This window comes from Rattus rattus, chromosome 1, assembly GCF_011064425.1.
Source record: "Rattus rattus isolate New Zealand chromosome 1, Rrattus_CSIRO_v1, whole genome shotgun sequence".
In the NCBI taxonomy this organism is placed as follows: domain Eukaryota; kingdom Metazoa; phylum Chordata; class Mammalia; order Rodentia; family Muridae; genus Rattus; species Rattus rattus.
Genome location: NC_046154.1, coordinates 103611002 through 103635401, shown reverse-complemented (window position 1 = coordinate 103635401; position 24400 = coordinate 103611002). Strand labels below are relative to the sequence as shown.

The following is a 24400-nucleotide window of genomic DNA, read 5'->3' as shown; positions in this document are numbered from 1 at the left end:
GATGGCTTTGTTCGGGTGATACAGAATTGCATTGGGTTCTGTTGCTTATGATTTTGTGCTTAACTCTGTCCATCTGGTTATCTCTGGTGTTAATTGGCCTTGGAGGTAAGTAGAGCTCTGTGACATGGGTTAGAGCTGGTCTCCTTGGGAACAGGCAGTGCAATCTCTGGTTAGAGTAGGCATCTTGTGTCTCTGGTTAGATCAGGCCTCCTGTCTTCCTGGTTACTGTGGACATGCTGGGAGGCAGATAAGTTGTAGGGTGTAGGAGGATATTGGGCCTGCCATTCTGGCCAGAGTGGAGAAATGGACTAGAAAGATGGTGGAGCTCAGCAGGGCATGTAGGTCCCATGTCAGCTGGACTCTGTGCATCTTTTCTAGACCTCCTTGGAGGTAAGCAGGAAGTAGTAGCATGTGGGTGGTATTGGGCTGGATAGGAAGCACACTGAAAGGAAGGTGGAGCTTGGGTGATGGGGTAGTTCTCACATCAGCATCAGTGGTGTCCCAGCTGGTATCGGTATTTGGGTGAGATTTTCACCTGTGTCTTCAATTACTGAGGACCTCCTGGAAGGCTGTAGAGTGTGGGTGGGTATTTGGCTGCTGATATGATAATTCATATATTTAAAAACAGTTATAATGTTAAAAATGTTCTTTGCAGAATAACTTTGTCTAGACAGTGAAGTGGCGTTTTTCTTTTATTTTGGTATAATGCTGGATGACACTTATTTTCTTGAATTATATATCTTTGCGAACATAGTAAAATTTCTGGATTTGATTTCTTACATAATAATGCCTAGATAGATACCAATTACTCAGAGTTTAGCCTAGTTCTCTAGATGTGGAATTGACATTCTTTTTTCTGCAGTGAATGAGTAGATAAAACAAAATCTCATTAGACTTTCTCAGATTAAGGCTTCTGTGTTTGTGTTCCAGGATGGTTTATACTTTGTACTCTGTGTAACAATGAAATCTAACTAAAATATGAATTTTAAACTCATGAAATGACCTATCTGTAAGTTATATACCATGTAACATAGGACTGTACTTACAGTTTCAGAGAGCACTGTTATCTTTTCTGTTTTACTAGCATATTTTTCATTACATTCCTTAAGTTCCCACTCTGACAAAAACAAATTGTGTATTTTCTAGTTTCTGTGACACTTCGAGAACTAGTTCCTAATGCTTCTCCTAAGACTAGATTTTTTTTATAGCAATCAACGGATTCAGTAAATGCTCTTGTCCAGAAGTGCTGATATTTTCACTAGAAGCATTGCTTAACTAATGCATATAAGAATGTCCTAATAATTATTAAGCATTGTTCTTTGTAATTGTTCAAATTGAGTAATCCAAAGCTAAAGAAACATTTAGAATAGTAAAATAGTACATGTGCCAGGGTATATTTCCTATTTAAGATATCTAAGAAACAACAAAAGCAAAAAGTTTCAGGGTAGATAAATGTTACACTAAGAACAGGTAAAGCACATGGGAGGTCCTTATAAGAATACTGAATTTTTGTCCTACATAAAGGAATACTATTGAAAAATACCTTACTTATATTTAAAATATTTTAAATTAGGGAATTTTATATGTTGAGTTGAATATGTACCTATAACAACATTCAATATTTACTTGACTTTAACATTTCAACATTATAGGTCATATGTCTATTTGTGTGTAGGTTTGGGAATATGTGAGTATTGATGCCCATGGTTAACAGAGAATATATCAGAGCCCCTGGAGATGGAGTCACTAGTGATTGTAAGCCAATCAATATGAGTGCTGAGAAACAAGCTCCAATTCTCTATTAGAACATTAGTGCCCAGAACCAGCCAATCACCTCTCTAACCCAAACTAGGCACGCATCTGTTACAATAAAAAAGGCTAAAATGTATGCAGTGACTAATTATATATGTAACAATACCTTAATTTTAAGGTATTCACAAGTGAAAATATTTGTACTAATTTATCTGAAGATGATGATTATCTGAAGTGGGAAAAGAGGGAAATGGTATATCAAAACAAATGCATCTTTCTTTTTCCATTTTCCATTTTAGCACATAAAATAAATACTGCCCAACTATACTGAAATAAACCATAACAAAAAGAAAATATTATTAGTTTTTAATGTTATTATAAGTCAGTACAAAAGTCCAAATTATTTAAAGTTTAAAATGATTTAAAGAACTATGATAAAATAGCAGAATTTCATTTGGTACATAAAGAGGGATTGTCTTGTGGGAAAAGTAGATAACATAAATATAAATATTAGTTTTTAGTGACAAATGTTTCATTGTCTACTGAAACTTTCACATCGACTAATTTTCTGTAAACATTTCTCTATGTTAGTTGAGGAATGTCATAAGATTCAAATACTTTTCTCCACCAACTATAATTTTAAATGATATTTACCTTGTCCTTAAACAAACTGTTATATATATTATAGCCTTATTTGATTATCAACTTAACTACATCTGGATTCAACTAAAGCCCAAAAATAGAGAGCACACCTATGATGGATTTTTAATCTGAAATAAGAAGTCTACTTCTAATATAGATCTCTGAGAAGGAAGAAACAGCCTTAATCCTGACATATGATCCAGATCTAATCTGGGTCACATCTTCTACAAGGAGCATAACATATATAAGAACAGAAGAAGAACATTTTTTGTTTGTTCGTTTTTGTATTCAGAAATACAAATGTTGTGATATTATCCTTTATTTCCTTTTTTATTGGCTGTTTTTATTTACATTTCAAATGTTATTCCCTTTCCTGGTTTCCTGTCCATAAGTCCCCCTACCCCTAACCCTCTCTTTCTTCTATAAGGGTGTTCCCCTCCCCATCCACCGTCTCTTCCTTTCCCCCCTGACATTACCTTACACTGGGGATCAAACTTTGGCAGGACCAAGGGTTTCTCCTTCCACTTGTGCCCAACAACACCATCCTCTGCTACATATGCAGTTGGTGCCATGGGTCAGTCCATGTATAGTCTTTGGGTAATGGTGTGGTCCCTGGAAGCTCTGGTTGGTTGGCATTGTTGTTCTTATGGGATTTAAGCTCCTTCAACTCTTTCAATCCTTTCTTTAATTCCTCTAATGGGGATCACATTCTCAGTTCAATGAAAGATTCTTGCTTCTTGTCTCCTTGTCACCTTTCTAGCAAGTTCATTACTTAACTGACATTAGGGACTGTTTCTTTGAGATCCCATAGTATATGGAAGACCAACTGAAATAGCTAGCACTGTGGACCTAACAACTACAGTGTTATTGGACTTTCTATTCATAGTCAGCCATTATTGGATTACCTGTGTGTCAACCTGTATGATATACTAATAAATCTGATAATATAATAAATCTCTCACACACAGACATATATGTATGTGTATGTATATGTATGTCTGAATGTGTGTATTCATTCTATAATTTTACTCTAGAAATCCCTGACTACTACAACTCAAACATCTTTATATTCCTATGAAAGTCCAAATAGCCTTAACTTCTAAACAGAATATTATAAATAAGTAGAATCATCACAGTTATCTCATTACAAGATGAAATTATTCAAGCTGAATATGTGTGTGCTTTAATCCAACAAATTATCAGTTACACATTTGTTCATTATCTAATTCTCTATTACTATTGCTCCTTTTTGGTAATGACATTGAAATATAGAGGAATATTACAAATATATTTTATGGAGTTGGAGATATAGCTTGCTGGTTAAGTGCAATTGCTTCTCTTCAAGGGACCAAAGTTGAATTTCAAGAACCTTTATGACAGCTCACACCTGTCTATAGCTCCAGGTTCAGGACTTTGTATACCCTCACATACAGGTAACTAAAACACCAATGAACATAAGGTTAAAATTAGTTTATATAATAATATAAGTTATATTTGTACCTTCTTGGCAAATTAAATGTAAATCTTGTGATATTTCTTGTATCTTTAAATAACAGGAAAAGCCCTGCTTAAACTTAACTGAAAAATTTCTTATTTTTCTACAGAGATTAAAAGCATCCTCAAGTTGCCTTGTACTTTGTCACTAATGCTTTACATCATATATATGTATGCTGGCACACACAAAAATGAAGAGTTTTAAGGATCAACAGTACTCTATGATGAAAAATATTTCCATATTTCAGTGGTAAATGGAAATTATAGAAGATTAGTCAAGCTGTGCTCCGAGCCATTGAACACCCACGCCTCAGTGAGGATGATTTAGTGTTTGTTGTCTCTGGGATAGGACATCCTGCAGGAAGTAGGAGGTACATATTTACCAAGAAATATCCTTAGAAACTTTAAATCAAATTGGAGTAATTCAATTTTCAACATGAGGAACTGTTTGAAAGAGAAAGTTATTTTTGACCATGTTGCAGTATAATCAAATCTAAAGTAAATATGTTTTATTGATTTTATGAGACAAAGACATATCATTAAAGGAAGGACAAATTGATGTTAGATATAGGGAATCTTTAAAATATCTAAAAATCTTAACCTAAATCTAAAACCTTAGTTATAAATAAATAGCTTGTGTCTCTCCTTTTGGAAATAATATCAACAAAATTTGGCCAAAAGCAATAACTTGAATGCTTTGAAATAATCTGAAGGTTAACAGTGGTGAAGGCCAAGAATTTAACACCATTTGTGGCAAAGGATCTGAGTTTTCACATCCATGCTGGAATCTTTCCTTAGAATCATTTCTAATCTTCCTTCCTTCCTTCTCTCCCTTGACTCCTCTATCTGAAACTGACTTATATCTCCAACTTATTTTAAGATAATTTATAATATAGAACATAAGAGAATCCCTTGTCCAACAAAGTGGAAGAAAAAATAAAATAACGAGCACAAGTAAGAGCAATGTCATGAAAAGTGACTTCATGTTTATTCTGACCCACGTGATGCAGAGCCTAAAGTCTATAGGAGCCTGTGGTAGAGGAAGAATGCTAATAAGAAAGGAGTCTCTCACATCAAAGTGGAGAGAAAGCTGAGTGGAATACTAATGTTGAAGAAAGGGCAATACTAATGTTGAAGAAAGGGCAGAATACCAGCCCTAAGGTCATGCCCCATGGTAGACTTCTTCTAGTCAGAGCAGGCTACATCAAAGTATTTGAATTTTGAATATCCATCAAATAAAAGCATTTCTTAGGCCATATCCTTCCTGGTATCTGGAAGCATGCTCCTAGACATTACCAGAAATGAACTTTACTAGTCTCTTGGGCATTTCTACATGTATTCAAGTAACAAAAAAGTCACTGTGACAAATCAGTCACAGTATCACTGGTGTTTCTATATTTTTGTTGATGGTAGTGATAACCGAGAAAACAATTTCTCTAAGTATACCTGCTTGGTATGTATTGGAAGTGGGCGTGTTTAAATGCCCAGATGTCTTTTAACAAATTAACAATTATTCACAGGTCTTCAAAGATGGCTCAGTGACTAAAAGCTCCTGTTGCTGTTGCTGAGAACCTGGAGTCAATTCCCAGCATCCATATGGGGGCTCAAAACTATCCTAAAACTCCAGTGCCTGGGGATCAATTGCTCTCATCTATGGCTCTGAGGTACAAACATGATATACATACAGTACATGCAGTTAAAAGCATTTATATACATGAAAAATGAAATAAATAAAATGTTTAAACAATTCATTGATAAAGTTTCCTTTAACTTGACAATTTTTCCAGCACCTACCTCCAAAAAATGTTATTTTTTTCCATTAATTAATTATTCACCGTACACCTTAGTCACTGTCCCCCCTTATGGTTCTCTGGTCATACATTCTCACCCCCATTCCTGCCTCTCCTTCTCCTCTGAGAGGGGGGAGCCCTCAGAACTGACCATCCCCACACCCTGGCACATCAAGTCTCTGTATGGCTAGGCGCACCCTCTCCAATGAGGCCAGAGAAGACAGCCTACTTACGGGAATGAATTCCACAGAGGAGTAAGAGTTTTAGGGACAGCCCTATTCCATTTGTTCCATAGTTTACATGAAAATATGTGGAACTAGAAAATATTATCCTTAGTGAGGTAGCCAGACTCAAAATATCATGCATGGTATATTATCACTGGTAAGTGGATATTAGCTGAAACATTCAGAATACTGATGACATGCATCACAGACCTAAAATTTCACAAGAAAGAAGACACAAGTAAGGAAATGCCAGTAGAGGAGGGAACAAAATTGACATGGGAAGCAGAGGGAGGGAGGGAGCTGGTGGGAAAGAGTAGGCTGAGTGGAATACGTAGACTGAGTGGAGAAAGTCTCAATGGAACAGGAGAATGAATGGAAATATGCAGCTGTGAGGGGTGAGGGGATTTTCTAGGAAGTACCCAGACACAGGATGAGGGAAACTCCCAGGAGTCAGTGCAAGTGACCTTAGCCAAGATGTCCTTGTTTTTAAGACCTAAATAGTATTCCATTGTGTAGATGTATCATTATTTCTGTATCCATTCTTTGGTTGAGGGACATGTGGGTTGCTTCCAGTTTTGGGTTAATAGCAATAATGCTGTTATGAACAAACTAGAGCACCTTTCCTTGAGGTATGGTGGAGCACGTATTGGGTATATGCCCAGGAGCAGTATAGCTGTGTCTTCAGGTATAACTACTTACAATTTTCTGAGAAAGTGCCAGAATGACTTCCACAGTAGTTTGCCCCCTGCCAATGGAGGCATATTTCCCTTGTTCCACTCCCTAACTAGGATGTGCTATTTTTTTTGAACTTTTGTTTAAAGCCATTCTGATGATTACAAGATGGAATCTCAGGGTTGAAGAGTATAGATATAGAAGATTTCTTTGAGTGTTTCTCAGTCATTCCTATTTCCTCTGTTTTTAAAATTGGGTTATATTGTTTGTTGCTGTATTATTTCTTGAACATATGAGATGTTCACCATCTTTTGGATGTACGGATGGATGGTGAAGATCCTTTCCCAGTCTATAGGCTGTCTGTTTGTCCTATTGACAGTGTCCTTTGCCTTTCAGAAGCTTTGCAGTTTCTTGAAGTCCCATATATCAATTGTCAATCTGAGCTCCTGAGACATTGGTGTTCTGTTCAGGAAATTGTCTCCTCTACCAATGTCTTCAAGGCTATTTCCCCTTCCTCTTTTATAAGATTTGATATATCCGGTTTTATATTAAGGTCTTTGACCCACTTGGATTTGACTTTTGTACAGGGTGATGAAAATGAACTATTTGCATTTGTCTATGTGCAGATGCCCAGTTAGACCAGCACTATTTTTTGAAGATACATTCTTTTTTCCATTGTATGACTTTGGCTTTGTTGTCAAAAATTAATTGTTCATAGCTGCGTGAATTTATTTATGGGTCTTTGATTTGATTCTGTTGATCAGCCTGACTGTTTCTTTACCAATACCAGGCAGTTTATTACTGTCGCTCTGGAATACAACTTGAAATCCGAGCTGGTGATACCACCAGAAGTTCTTTTAGTGTACAGGATGGTTTTAGCTGTCCTGGGTTTCTTGTTTTTCCATATGAAGTTGAGAATTGCTGTTTCACATTAGAATTTTGATGGGAATTGCATTAAATCTGTATTGCTTTTGGTAAGATGACCACTTTCACTGTTAAACCTCAGAGACCAGGTACCCACTTAACTGTGAAAAAAGATCTTTGTTGGTGGTATTAAAGAAGGCCCTGAAGAACATCACCTACAAGTTTATTTTGAGCAGCATGGGAAAACTGAAGTGATAGAAATTATGACTGACAGAGGCAGTGGAAAAAAGAGGGGCTTTGCTTTTGTCACCTTTAGTGACCATGACTGTGAATGGTCAAAACTGTGAAGAAAGGCTCTGTTGAAGCAAGAGATGGTTACTGCTCCATCTAGCCAGAAAGGTTGAATAGTTCTAGGAGCATTGGTGGTGGTTGTGGAGGTGGTTTTGGTGGCAATGGCAATGGCAATGGCAATGGCAATGACAATTTTGGTCCAGAGGGAACGTCAGTGGTTGTGGTGGCTTTGGTGGCAACAGTGGTGATGTTGGATATCAGGGCAGTGGGGATGGCTACAATGGATTTGGCAGTGCTGGAAGCAATTTTTGAGGTGGTAGAATCTACAATGGTTTTGGCAATTACAACAACCAGTCTTCAAATTTTGGACTGAGTAAAGGAGGAAACTTTGGAGGCAGGAGCTCTGGCCTTTATGGTGGCAGAGACCAGTACTTTGACAAATCACAAAACTAAGGTGGCTATGGAGGGTTCAGCAGCAGCAGCTATGGCAGTAGCAGTAGCTATGGCAGTAGCAGGAGATTCTACTTACAGCCAGGAAACAAAGCTTAGCCGGAGAGGAAAGCCAGAAAAGTGACAGGGAAGCTACATGTTAAAAGAGATTTGTGAACTCAGCCAAGCTCAGTGGTGGCAGGGCCTAGCTGCTACAAAGAAGACATGGTTTAGACAATACTCATGTGTGTGTGGGCAAAAACTCCAGGATTGTATTAGTGATTAATTGTATAACAGGTTATTTTAGTTTCTGTTCTGTAGAAAGTGTAAAGCATTCCAACAAAGGGTTTTACTGTAGACCTTTTCCACCCATGCTGTTGATTGCCATGTGCAATAGTGCAATAGTCTGATCATGACGCTAAATAAATGTGTCTTTTTGGTTTGTTTGTTTAATGTGCTGTGTAAAGTTTGTCTACTCTGAAGTAATCTTGGCAAACTTCCCCAAGGAAGTTAGATTTCCTTCAGAGTGGTGCCAAATTCCATTTGGGATTTATTTATGGTTGCTTGGGAGGAGAAGTCGTTTTCTTCAAAAACCTTGGAGCTGTTAAGCTGCCAGTTACTGTTGTAACTTAATGAGTTTCACCACTGAAAGGGTCATCCAAGCAAGGTCACAACCTAGCTATAAAATGGTTGTTGGCATACCCTATGCAATATCAAAATTGAATGGCGGTATCACATAACAAACAGATGGGAATGAAGCTTGTGTATCATTATCATGTGTACTCCATAAACTATTTCATTCTCTTAAAAAAAAAACAAAAACAAAAACGACGACAAAAGACAAACAAACAAGCAAAAAAGCCATGATAACCACAGTGGTCTGTCTATTCCTAGCCACGTGCAACTGCCTGTTTCTCCCAACTAATGCCTTCTCCACAAATGCTGGCTCTACCTCTCCAGAGCTCCGGGATCCCCTCTTGCCTTTTTCCAGCCTACCAGCCTGTGGTCAGCTGAGAGCACACTCTTGCCAGCCCCTGCACTCCATTGTGTTTACCTCTAACCCTGGAGCTTGGTCCTTTGCTGGATCTTCTCATTCCAAAGCCAATTTTAACTGGGCTATGCTCTTTCCCACCTGCCCACCTGAATCGCTACAAATGGAAAACACCAGACAATCTTAGTTTAAAATCAACAGATGACATAACCTCTGGGTGAAGAATCTATCATCCTAAACTCATCAACTAATCTGTGTAAGAAATTCTTCCTGTGGAGGGAGCCGCCACCAGGTGGGACATTTTGCTGGCTTACAACCTGCACCCATCTCACTCTCTGCCCCAAGGCTTGACACCTGCAGTGTAGGGGAATGTCTGGGCAGGAAGGTGGGAAGGGGAGGGTGGGTGGGTAGGGGAACAGAAGGCAGTTGAGAGATGGGATAGGGGATTAATGGATGGGAAACTGAGAAAGGAGATAACATTTTAAATGTAAATTTAAAAATATCCAATATCAATAAAAAAAAAGAAAAAGAAAGAAAGAAAGAAAGAAAGAAAGAAAGAAAGAAAGAAAGAAAGAAAGAAAGAAAAAGGAGGGCGATTCTTCCTCTCCTGTACCACCTCTTCCTTTCTTAGAACTGGAAAGTCCACCTCCTCCCCTTTGCCCAGTAATTAGCTTCTTATCTATTTATTAGTTAATCAATCAATTAGGGAAAATTTCCCTACAATTTTGAACCAAATAGACCTAACAGATATCTACAGAACATTTCACCCAAACACCTCATGGAAACTTCTCCAAAAACTGACCATATATTTGTTTACAAAGCAATCCTGAAGAGAGACAAGAAGATTGATATAAGACCTAACATCTCATGGAATAATCTCATGGAATCTGAACAACTCTATACTTGGCGATCACTGGATCACAAAAGAAACAAAAAAGGAAATCAAGAGTTTCTAGAATCCAGAGACACAGATGGCACAAGATACTCAAATTTATGTAACAATGAAAACAGTGCTAAGAAGAAAGTCCGTAGCACTAAGTGCCATCATAAAGAAATGGGAGAGATTTCAGGCTAGCAACTTAAAACTACACCTGAAACTTCTAGGGGGAAGAAGGATAAGTAGACTGCAGGAAGTAATGAAATTCAGGGCTGAAATAATTCAATTATAAACAGAGAGAACAATAGAAAGATTCAACAAAGCCATGCAATAGTTATTTGAGAAAATCAAAAAGATAGACCTTAGCCAAATTAACAAAAATGCAGAGAGGAAGTATCCAAAATAACACATCAGTAATGAAACAGGAGACATAACAACAGACAAAGAGGAAATTCAAAAAAATCATTAGATTTTAGTTCAAAGAACTATTCTCCACAAAATTGGAAATTCTGAACAATATGGGTGATTTTTTTGAGACAGAAATCACTTGCCAAAATTAAATCAAGATCAGATAAATTATTTAACAGTCCCACAACCCCTAAAGAAATAGAAACAGTCATTAAAAGTCTCTAAATCAAAAACAAACAAACAAAAGAACACCCAGGACCGGATGGTTTATTTCAGAATTTTACCAGACATTCAAAGAAGAGCTAATGCTAATATTTCTCAAATTCTTCCAGAAAATAAATGCAGAAGGAACATTGTCAAACTGTTTCTATGAGGCCAGATTCCCCTGAATAACTAAACAACACAAAGAGTCAACAAAGAAAGAGAATTTCAGACCAATTTCTCCTATGAACATCAATGAAAAAAATACTCAACAAAACACTCAGAAACAGAATCAAAGAACACAACAAAACATGATTCTACATGATCAAGTGGGCTTCTGATATATGAAAATCCATGAACATAATCTACCATATAAACAAATTGAAAAAAAGAAAAACTATCACATTATCACCTCATTAGGTGCTGAAAAAGCCTTTGACAAAATCCAACACCCATTCATTTTAAAAGTGTCAGAGAGATCCTAGATAGAAGGGGCACACCTTAAGACTGTAAAAATAGTATACACATATGCATGCATATATGTATAGTATACATATAATCATATGCATATACACATATACATATATACAGCAAACCAATAGCCAACATCAAATTAAATGGAGAAAAATTAAAGCAATTTCATTAAAATCAGAAACAAGACAAGGGTGCCCACTCTCACACTATCTATTCAATATAGTACTTGAATTTATAGCAATAAGACCAAATGAGATCAAGGGGTTCCAAATTGAAAAAGAAGTCAAAAAATCATTATTTGCAGATTTTTTAATTTTTTATTTTTTATTTTACAATTGGTATAAGGACAATGTATTTAAAGGCAAAAAATCCCACAGATTTAATTATCTGCCATTAAAATGAAAGTACTATACTCATCAAAGAATAATAGAATAATAGTAAAAACACCAATCAAGGGTAGTAAAGGACACTTTTAGTTTATCTTTCTGAGAAAGGACTTACTCTGGTCACATTGAAAGTTCCTAGTGAGTAAATTGTGAGATAATCAATCCATTTAAGTAAATGGACACATAAGTAAAATAATGACTCTCAGATGTGTCCTCAGAGAAAACAGTTGCATATTGTGATAGAAAATACCGGATGTTTGAAGATATTTTAATTGAACTAATGTTCATAAAGGAGGACATTGAACTGGGACATAAAAGGCAAGGGAGGAGGATCTGTGAGATGAGATAAGAGAGAATTGGGAACAAATAGGTAGGCACTGAGCAAAACTGAACAAAACAAGCTCTTCTCCTCCATTGAAAATAATATTACCTTTGATCTTGTGCTTTGGGAACAACTCATGACAAAGCAAAGTGTCATTAGTGTACTCCAAATAAAATCAATGACTTGCTTCGTGATCATACAATGTGGCTCATTTGAAATGTTGACCCATAATTATTTTCAAAAGCAGGTTATTAGTTTATTCATCTAACAAAACTGATATTAAGACACTAATGATTTGTAAGAGCGTTTATATTAAATGCAATTCCTCGTTCCCTAAAGAAAGAATGCTAAGATATTTTTTGGTTAAATATGTACTTATGGAGGTATAACCATATTTCTTTTTAAAGAATAAAATCATTTAGGGGCTAGGTAAGTAGCCCAGTTGTTAAAGTCTTTGCTGAAAACAAAGAAATCTGAAGTTTGATCGCCAGCACCCACTGAAATAGATGGACTTAGTGGCATGTGGCAGTAATTTCATCACTGGAGAAAAACAGAGAAGAGAGGTCCTTGGTTTTGCTTGCTAGTTAATCTCACAAAGTTGGTGAATTGAAAGTTTGGTGAGAGACCATGTCTCAAAAATTGAGGTAAATAATCACCAATTAATCGAGGAAAACACCTGTTGTCAATCTCTGGCCTCAACATGAATGTCTACACATGTATATGCACAAGAATATTCACATACCTATATACCCTACACACACACACAAACACACACACACACACACACACACACACACACACACCCATACACACATACACACACACACACACACACGTGCGCGCAAATATAATAAAATCATTAAGAGCTTTTAAAACAATTTTTCATTAATTAATTAACTTACTTATTCAATTTACATCCTAATATCAAGTCCTCTCTATCCCAGACCCCCATACACAGCTCCTCCTCGAATTCCTCCTCTTCCTTCTCTGAGACTGGGCCTTCCAGCCCCCATGCACTAGGTACCATCCTACCATGGCACAAGTCACTGCAGGACTAGGCACATCCTCTCCCAATGATGTCAGATAAGGTAGGCTAGTTAGGGCGACAGGATCCACAGAGAGGATCCGCAGGATCCAAGTTCAAAAGTAGCCCCCATTCCAGTTTTTGGGGACCCTCATGAAGACCAAGCTGCATATATGCTACATATTTACTGGTGGCCTATGTCCTAGAGATGCCTGATCTTTGGCTGGTGGATCTGTCTCTGGGAGACCTCAAAGGTCCAGGTTAGTTGTCTTTGTTGGTCTTCCTGTAAAATTCCCATCCTCTTTAGATCCCTCAATCCTTCCCCCAATTCATCCTCAAGACTCCCTGAGCTCTACCTAATGTTTAGCTGTTGGTCTCTATATCTGTTTACTTTGGCCGCTGGGTGGAGCCTCTCAGAGTACAGTTATGCTAAACTCTTGTCTACAAGTATAATGGAGTCCCAGATAGGGTCAGGTGCTTGCCTTGCCTTGAGATGGGTCTTTTTCTTTGGGGCGGGGTGGGGAGCAAGTCATTGATTGGCCATTCCCTCCATCTCTGCTCAATCTATGTCCCTGTAAATGCTATATCAGGACACATTTCAGGTCAAAGGTTTTGTGCGTGGGTTGCTGTCCTTATGCCTATACTGGGAGTTCTTCCTGCATTTATACAATAGCCACTTCTGGAGCTATATGCCCCTCAGCTAGGAATAAAATAAGTCATACCAATGTTTTTGTAGAAATCATCTAAACAAAATTTCAATGTAGAATATAACACATATGTTACATAAATAATCATTTATAATGATTATTTATGAATAATCATTAAAATTGAATATAAATAATTTATAATTTTAATAAGAGGTATGTAGCATGTGTTTGTATAAAATGTATCATTTCAGAAGTTGTATTATCTCATTTCACTAGTTGACAAACTAACAATATAACACACATTCTCTTGAGCTGGGTACTACTAAACGATAGCTCAGTGAAGAAAACAATTTTAAATACATAATAAATAATGAGCAAAAATATCAAAGGAAAGTATGATTAGTTGCACCAGAGGCTACAAATCAGAATGATTTTCATTATAAATCCTGAAACACATTTTGGGGTTTCACTGTGTATGTAATTTGTGAATAAAATACTGAGAAAATTATATATACATATATATACATATATATATATATATATATATATATATATATACATGCATATATACCCTCAACAGACCTCCAATGGTCAATTGATGACTCTATTAATATTCTCTGAATATGGTAATGTATTAGAACCATATTACAGTAGGAACCCCCGCAACTGATATTTAAAATTAGGAACAAACTTCTGAAAATCAACAACTAATATAAGCAAATTTAATCTGGATTAGAGACGTGTTAAAATGGAATATAATGACAGACTGAGGTAAAACTTATTAAAGTCTGAAAAATAAAACAGGCAACAATAATGGGACTTCCAAGGAAAAATGCATAGAGGAGGGAGTGTTTATTGAAATTAAACTAGTGTGACTGGGATGTCACATTCCTGTAATTTCAACACTTAGGAATTAGAGGTGGGAGAATGATTTCATTTTTGAGGTAAACAAGGCAATAGAGACAGTCCCAGGCCAGACAGAGCTATATAGTGAGAATTTATCTCAAAAATCAAATGAAATAAAACATAAATAAATCAAAACTAAAATTCTAAAATTGAATACTTCTCAGACAATCTGCCTTAAAATAGATAGAGAGGGTCTTGACCTTTCTCAGAATATTGGGTTACATCCCTATCCAGGTTATCTCCAAGTGATGAAGATGGATGTCAAATCTGACCAAATATGAGTTACAAGAAGGCATATGAATTCTGCAACACTGTTGGTCTACCCTCATCCTGGGCCAATGGATGTGAAGTGGTAGTTAGATCTAACTCTTACTGATATTTTTATCCACTTCCAGTAGGCTGTGCTTACTATGCTCATTGTACGTGGATTAAGATAGTCATCGCTTTCTATGCCTATATCAGCTGTAAATTCTCTAACTTACTTGTTCTTCTCAGAAATGAAACTGATAGGACTCTAATAGGCAGAATCTCATTAATCTCGGGGCACAGTTCTAGTAACCATCACTTTTAGTGAGTGCTCAGAAAAACCTGTGTATTAGGAATGATGAGTCTGATGACTTTTGAAATGTCTTATTTTCAGTTGGACAAGGGCCAGGACCTTCCTGGTACCATCTAATAGAAAATGCTAATTTAGATGTTACCACACAAGCATCAAATGTACAACTGAAAGTTCGCACTCTCCTAAATGCTGACGATCATGTGCTATCAGTCGGTAGGGGTGTACAGGGTAAAAGAGAAAAGATTCATGGATGTAACTTTTGCTTTTCAGAAGAAATACTGATCTATACGAAGGCTAATAAAAATTTAAAATACTAAATTGTAGAGACATTTAAATCAAGTTTACTAATTACAAAAGATACCTGAAGGTTTTCTATAAGTTAATGAAAACTGTGGAAGATACATATTTGAGAATTATGCTTTCAATATTATGTATTTTAGTTTTCAGTTAGATTTAGAGAGGTGTATAGATAGTTCATATTTATGTATTGTATATAATCATTCTATTGAGAATTAATGTTACATTTTAGTTTGTTAAAAAATTATAAAAGCTGTATACAGAATAGAATAACCAGAAAAATTCACACTCAATTTTTAATAATAGCCCTAAAATTCAACTAATTTCCTAGGGAATTTCCTGAGTATGTATTCGGCTTAAGGTCACAGATGCACTTAGAAGCAATATTATTCACCTATTTATAGTTTCAAACTAGCAGCAGGATAAGAAACACTCAGATAGTAACTGTAGAATACCAAAGACATGATTGCAACCGGGCACTGAAGGTAGAAGTTGGTAGGCACAATCTAAATATATCCTAAATGGTAGGATCTAATATGCAGTTCAAAAGCTGTGATCATCAATGTGTACACTTTAAAAGGCAAGAGAAAATAAAATTCCTATTTTTAAACCAAATGGAATCATGTAATAAAAAGGAATTTATAAAACACAAAGTAATTTAAATATAGTAAAAATATACACTTGAAGTATTTTGTAAAAAATATATATAAACAGATACAATTAAAAATAAATTTATATGAAACTTATAAATTATATTTTCATACGGATTTTCAAATATTTTTAGTAGTAGTTATCCCACTCCTAATGTCATCATATGTCCTACCATTCCATTCTTCTCCCCTCTTCAACTTACTTTCAATTCTTACCATTTTTCTCCTCATATTGCATGTGTTTTATTATCCCCCCTTCTTTAACATCTATTTTCCATGTACCAATAAATTCTCTCTTTTTTAGTTTTCTGTGTTCTATTGCTGCTCTAAGTTTAATATACAGATCAAGAGAATCAACAATGGGGTTTCACATATACATATGAAGTCTTTTTGTTTGTGTGTGTTTGGAGGGTTCTTTCCTTCTTTCCTTCTTTCTTTCTTTCTTTCCTTCCTTCCTTCCTTCCTTCCTTCCTTCCATCCTTTCGTTTTTTCTGAGTTTGAGTTATTTCACTCATTTTGATGGTTTCTAGTTCCATCCATTTACCTACAAATTTCAATAAACCTGTGACTTAAAATTATGAATAGCGTAGCATGATGAGTCCATAGTTGTCAAATAGGCATTGATATTATCAAGGTAAGCAATGATACCATGATTTCATTCAAAGCCTTATCCACAGAAAGAAACATAAGCCTGGTATTTCAAAACTGGTCCTGAAACCATACTTTGACCACTAACAGGCTCCGGGCACAAACTTTACTACTATTATTTTACTGAATGAACACAGTGTCAAACTTTCCTCTAAATTCATATCTCTCTGCCTATAGATTAGTGCAGATCTCAGATTTCACCATAAAATTTTCTGGTTCAATGAATACAGGCTAATGCAGAAACTCACAACTATACAAAGTATAGAGAGTAAATGGTCGTGGAATATTCAGAATCAAATGGGACGTCTGTAGCATATATTCCCCTAGTCTTAGTGACCATCACAGAGATATTGTGCAAGTCAAAGTTCAGAAAAAAAGAGTAGAACAGTGTCTTCTCTACACTATAGGTCTGCTCCTCTCAAAAAATAACAGCATCTGTGGTTGCCTAGAAAAGATTTACATGAGATAAAACCAGATAACAGTCTCAGAGTAAAGATCTAACAAGCCTTCAAATCTTAACTGAGAAGACACACAGAGTTCATATATTCTAGGGGAAGAAAAGTCAATTTTCTTTAAGTGTATGGCTTCTGGTAGATGGACCATGCTCTTGTAAATGGCTCCATATCCAAAAGTATTTGGATAACCCAAATTGGAGTTGATTGGCTATTAAGTAAAGAAAAAGAAAAGTGAATATATGAAAATGGTGAAAATAGAGAGGTGGAGAAGGATCTGAGAGGAATTAAGGCAAGGATATGGGATAAATATTATCAACATACATTATATTAAATTCTTAAAAAATATCAAAAATATTTTCTTAGGTGTCTCTCTGTTTTCTAACAAGAGACAGAAAAGGCGTAGATATGGATAGTAGTGGATGTAGGGGGGAAAAAGGAAGTGTAGCAAGGAAGGAAGGAAGCATAATCAGAATATATTATAAAAACTATTTTCAATAAAAGAAAAATTAAAATATGACAAAGACTTTTCCTATCTCCCAACTTTTCTGTAAAAGTCTGGGAATTTCTTGAAACAATGTAGAGCATCCAGAACTTTAGCCAGGAATATATTTTTGCAGTAAAATCACAAAGTATTCACTTATTTAAAGAACGTTGGGGAAAGTGTTGGCATTCTTTCAAATCCATGCTTTTATTCGAGTCTCTTATTTAAAAGCAGATAAAGAAAATATAACTGTGACGAAAAAAAGAAAATAATATTCTATTTTGTAAAATTGTAACTCCATTGTCTTCCAGGGTTGTGTTATAAAAGTCTGGACAATTATATTTTCCAGAGGGACAAAATGTTAAAACAATGAAGATGTAATTTCTATTGATACTGTAGAGTTATTTCATTTGTCTGTCCCAGTGACATAATTTCTCTAGTACATAATTTGGTATTATGAATATTTGTTTTGTCACTAATCTGTTAAAAAGGGTGGATTCAGTTTCATTTTATGTTTTGATAAAATACACTGCATATACCTAAGTGTTTTGATAGGCTGCACTGTACAAGAGCAACAGTCCTTTATTTATACCTTCAAAGCAATGTTCACTGGTCATATCCTCAATCTAATGTTTAGCAGAATTTAGTTAATTAAATCCTTTTTTTCTGCTTTTTAGTTCTTGCTTCTGTTGAGAAGATGCAATTTCTTATATCAAATTTCACCACTTTAATTAGAATTTGTTTCTATGCTTACAACCAATACACATAGCAGAAAGTTAGACCCAGATTAAAGGTGGATCTTTCCACCTCCAAAGATCTGGAATAAATGTTTATCTTCTCAACTTAAAGATAGAGATTGCAAGTGAGTCTTCCCCCTATTAAATGATTTAAAAAGAAATCCTTATAGGTGTGCCCAGTCATTTGTATTTTAGTTAATTCCAGATGTAGTCAAGTTGACAACCAATTAGAGCCACATAGAATATCAGAGGCAGAGGTAGTGTATGACTTCAGGGAAGCAAGTGTTCAAGACACAAGTCACGCACATAGGAACTCAGAAAGATTGAAGCGATATGCACAAAACCTGCATAGATTCAAGCCAGATGAGGTGCCAGAACTAGAAGGGAAGTAGATATGAAGTTCCATCCATAACCAAGAAGCTAAGTTATTGATAAGTGCTCAGGAAGGTATCCTTTCCAACGAATTAGCATCAGTTATATATCAGTCAAACCCATGGAAGAGCACATGCCAAGGAGAAGTTGGCAAATAATAAGGGACCCCATTTTCTGTTGCGGGAGGAGGGGAAGGGGACTTTTCTTTCATGTTGCTCTGTTTAGCATCTTTTTGTCTTATAATTTTTTTTGCCAATTTTGATTTTCTTTTTCATAGATTTTTTGTTTGTTTGTTTTTGTTCCTTATGCATTTATTACTTTGTTTTTATTTTTGTTTCTTTGTGTTGTTGTTCTTAAATTAGTTTGTTTGAAAGAAAAAAACTAAGTTGGGCAGGAAAGGAGATAGGGAAGGTCTGGGAAGATTTGGAGCAGGGGAGCATGACCAAAATAAACTGCACAAAAATGATTTTTAATTTATAGTGAATAAAATAAAAATAAAACAAATTGAATAAATTTAAAAGAAATGCTCTTTATATAATCAGAGGAGAGAGATTGAGAAGAATCTGTTACTATGAACTTGTAAGGGAATGTGTGTCTCTCAATTCAATATTGTTCTTGTGATCACGGGCAATTGTTAAAAGGAGAGGTTAATTAGAGGAGAAAAGCAAATTGATCTTTGACTTATTTAGGGGTTTTGTGAAACCTAAATAACCATTTGAAGGTTTTTATGTGACAAAAGTGGTTGAGTGAGAAACACTATGAAAGATGGGATCCATATGTGGATTCCCCTGGGCACAAAGAATAGAAGGAGGGAACTGACTCCTGGGATGGATGCAGACCAGTACACACACATAAAAATAAGGGGATAAACTTAACTTTAAGTTTTTTTGTTTTGTTATTACTTTTATGGGGTTTTCTGTTTGTTTATTTGGGTTTTTTGTTTTGTTTTGTTTTTTGTTTTTACACTCCAGTCTTTATTCCCCTCCTGGTCTACCCTCCTACAGTTTCTCATCCCATTCCTCCTCCCCACTGTATCCAGGAGGATATCACCTCCCTACCCGACCTCCCCACTCCCTAGGGCCTCTCCAGGGTTAGACTCATCTTCTCCTGCTGAGGTAAGACTAGGCAGTCCTCTGCTGTATATGTGTAGGAGGCCTCTGACCTACTCCTTTATGCTGCCTGGTTGATGGCTCAGTGTCTGAAAGATCTCAGGGGTTTGAGTTAGTTTAGACTGCTGGTCTTCCTATGGGGTCACCCTCCCCAGCTTCTAACAGACTTTCCCTAATACAACCACAGGCGTTCCCAACTTCTGAAAATCGATTAGATGTAATTATCTACCTCTGTCTCAGTCAGCTGTTGTTGGGCCTCTCAGAGGACAGCCACACTAGGCTGTTGTCTGTAAGTTCACCATAGCATCAGTATGGTATCAGGCCTTGAAGTTTCCTCTTGAGATGGATCCCAATTTGGGCTGTCACTGGACCTCTTTTTCCTCAGTCTCTTCTCCATTTTTGTCCCTGCAGATCTTTTAGACAGGAACAAACCTGGGTCAAAATTTTTGACAGTGGGATGGCAACCCCATGCCTCCACTTGATGTCCCCCTGTCTGTCTACTGGAGGTGACTGTACAAGTTCCCTCTTCCCACTGTAGGGCATTTCATCTAAGGTTCCTCCCCTTTGAGTCCTGAGATTTTCTCACCTCCCAGATCTCTGCTATATTCTAGAGGATCCCCCCCAACCTCTTATCCTGAGAGCTTGCATATTTCCATTCATTCTACTGGCCCTCAGGGCCTCTCTTATTTCTCCCACCCTCAAATACCTGATTATGTCCCCCAATTCTCCTCCTTTTCCCTCCCCAATTTTGCCCCTGTGATTGCTTCCTTCTCCTTCCCAGGTGGGATTGAAGCATCCTCACTTGGGTCCTTCAGTTTGTTAACCTTCCTGAATTCTGTGGATTGTATCTTGGGTATTCTATACTTTTCTTGGCTAATATCCACTTATTGGTGAGTGCATACTATGCATGTCCTCTTGGGTCTGAGTTACCTCACTCAGGATGATATTGTCTAATTCCATCCATTTGCCTTCAAACCTCACAATGTCCTCATTCTTTTTTTTTTTTTTTTTAATTAACTTGAGTATTTCTTATATACATTTCGAGTGTTATTCCCTTTCCCGGTTTCCGGGCAAACATCCCCCTCCCCTGTCCCCTTCCTTATGGGTGTTCCCCTCCCCACCCTCCCCCCATTGCCACCCTCCCCCCAACAGTCTAGTTCACTGGGGGTTCAGTCTTAGCAGGACCCAGGGCTTCCCCTTCCACTGGTGCTCTTACTAGGATATTCATTGCTACCTATGAGGTCAGAGTCCAGGGTCAGTCCATGTATAGTCTTTAGGTAGTGGCTTGGTCCCTGGAAGCTCTGGTTGCTTGGCATTGTTGTACATATGGGGTCTCGAGCCCCTTCAAGGTCTTCCAGTTCTTTCTCTGATTCCTTCAACGGGGGTCCAATATCCTCATTCTTAATAGCTTAATAATACTCTACTGTGTAAATGAACTGCATTTTCTGTATCCGTTCTTCTGGTGAGGAAATCTGGGCTGCCTCCAGCTTCTGGCTGTCACAGATAGGGCCACGATAAACATAGTGGAGCACGTGCCACTGTGGCATTTTGGGGCAGTTTTTGGGTATATGCCCAAGTGTGATATAGCTGGGTCTTCAGGTACAATAAGTCTACCTGAAGATGTAACTTTAAGTTTTAATTTAAAAAGCAAAGTAAAGGCACCATTCTGGGAGCTAGTGGCTGCCTCAACAGGCATTGGAGATACAAATGGTGGTGCTGCCAGTATGCTTAGTGTTTAGGTAAATCAGCTTCTAGACTGAGTGTACAGTATGTGATAGTCTATGATCATTTTTAAGTGCACAGGTTTTATCAGGCCATAAACTCAGAGTGGTTACTAAGTCAGTCACAATTAGAGTTATACATTAGAAAACTATATTGTCTTGTGAAGCTTCAGGAAAGGAAGAATGGCAGCATGATTTCTGCTAGAGAAATCTGATGAAATTCGGATCACTGACATCATTCCATACTGTCATCATGGAAAAAACAAACAAAGCAAACAAAACAAACAAACAACAAACAAAGTTTCCAGTTCTCAGCCTCTTCAGATTAACCCACTCACTATATATTTTCCTAATTTATGAAAACAAACTCAGGAAAAATGAACACAGAAAAAAAGATGAGTAAGTTGTCAGAACATTGTGTCTCTTTGGTGCTTATCAGAGATGTGGCACTTTCTTTAAAGTCACATGGAGACTGTCATCAATAATGAAATAAAAGTAATAATGAATAAAATACAAAACCAAACAAAAAAGTTGTATAGCTTACACAAACACTCAAATATACAACAAAACATTATATTTCTTTTTAAATTATATACTTATATTTAAATCTGCCTTTTTATGCATTTTTTTGTCTCTCAATTTTCATTGTTTTTTCTTCCTTCGGTTATTATTTTAGTGACCAAGTTTATCTTCTCTTTGGTTTATCTACTACAGTTGTGATTTTATTATTTCATTTGCAGATTGATGTATGTTGAATATATCTTTAAATTTTAATTTACATTTCAAAATATCAAACCATATAATATGTAGTGTAGAATCAAGTGTATCCATTTTACATTTACTAACATGTAAACTATTAGTTGATATATATTATATTATGAATATCTCACCAACAGCTTATTTTAATATTTGCCTCTTAAAGAGTATTTCATAAGAAATTTGTTAATTATGAACAGATGGTAATACCTTTCCAAAATCTATATTTTTACCAGATAATCATTTTTCTTCTATTTGAAAAACTCTTTCGAGTTATTTGGGTGGCAATGATGTCATTTGTTCCCAGTCTTCCAAAGTTATCATTTGAGGGCTAATAAATTTGGGATAAGCATTTGTTGTATTCATTCTTGTGAAAGGCCATTTCTCTAGCTCTTTGCAGTCCTTAGTTGCCCCTACTTCCTTAGCTATGGTTGAGACATCATGAGCTTTTCCTCTTCCTCATTAGTAATTTTACTAGTGTCCTCTTTGTTCCAGGTCATGTCTGAACAGCCATGTTGGTGAAATTTTAGGTGTGTAGCTTATCTGTCATCTCTTGGAACCACTATCTCATACAAATAAGTAATATTGTATGAAATGAGGAGATTTGTATCTATACATGTAGAAATTTGTGTGAGTGTGTGTATGAGAGAGAAATATATAGATGCAGAGAGAGACAAAATGTAAAATCTGAAGAACAAGAGAGCATGAAGTTCAATGGAAGTGATGGAGATATGTAGGGTAGTGAGAGGGGAAAAAGGCGAAGGGTGGATTGATGAAATAATATTATATTATAAAATATTATTTTCAAATTTTACTGTGAAGGTCATTTATTACGTACATAATATGAAATGGATAGGATTTTTTTCAGTTTTTCAATTTAAATACGGATCTTCCCTAACCTTTCACATCATTTATTATGGAAATCTGGTGCCACAGTGTGCATCTTACACGATTTTTATCATTGATTTGGATCATTTTGGGAGCAATTAACTTTTTTCCAAGTATTTAAGGTTCCTTGAATCAGTTGTGTTCCTTTTTTGGTAAACAATATTACTACAAAATTGGAAAATGATATTTCCAAATATGGTTTTGTGTACAGCTGTGTTTGAACATTGCAATTATAAATATTTCAGGTTATTTAAAATATTTCTATGCACAGTTGAGTGCTATAAAATGTTTTAAGTTCTCTTTTGATTCAGTGATTATTTTATTTATCAGTCAGCTCTCTGAGACATAATTTACATTTAAAAAATTAACAAAAAACCCACAAGTATAAAACAGAAAATTAAGTGGGATTGGAGAGGAGTTAGGGATACATGGCATATATGTGTCTGTCTGTCTGTCTGTCTGTCTGTCTGTCTGTCTATCTATCTATCTATCTATCTATCTATCTGCCTATCTATTATCTGTATGAGCTAGAGTAGAAATTCTGTGAGGTTGCATCTTCTAAATATGACATGGCAGCTATATTTATGAAATCTCAACAGCATGACTATTTAAACAGTACCTGAACAATTAAAATACCAGTTAACCCCTCAATATCGATGAAGGAAATCTCAAGGGACTCAGCCCTGGATGGTGAGATAAAGGCAGTTGATTAGAACGCTGAGGGTCGTACACCAGGATGAACCTCCTAAACGTAGTTGTGAAAACACTAAATGGACTCAGCAAGTCACAATTATATATACTATGATATATGCATATATGTTTATATGCATAATAGTGATAATTAAATACAAATGAGGCCATAATTTGTGAGGCAGCATGTAGGAGGAAATTAAAGGCTCTCGTGGAAAAGATGGGTGAGGAAACTGAGAAAATTGTGTTTTAATTATTAAAAATGAATTTTAATTAAAAATACAATTTAATATATTAATCATATAATAGTAAATTAAAATTTACTAAAATAGTAATTAAAAATTTCAAACTATAATTTGTGGTTTTTATCTATTTTTGCTTCTGAAATTTTATTCCTATATACTTTATATGAGTTTGTTGAATTTTTAAGTTAATTTGAAGTCTTTTATTGTGATTTTATAAAAAAGAAAACTTAAGTTTATACATTTTCTTCAATCTTTCAAATTTTGTAGACTTTATTACAGACACAATGAATTGCTTTTGTTTTCATTTTTTACCATTGAGAGCCATGCAATCAGTCATCTATATAACCCTAGAGCAGAAATCATTCATTTTAATTGATTGAACTGGAGCCTACTAAAAT

At 35.9% G+C, this 24400-nt stretch overlaps 1 pseudogene; it reads left to right on the top strand.

Moving 5' to 3' along the window:
• Positions 1-316: 316 nt before the first annotated feature.
• LOC116899352 lies at positions 317-8278 on the top strand (annotated as a pseudogene).
• The last annotated feature ends 16122 nt before the right edge of the window (positions 8279-24400 follow it).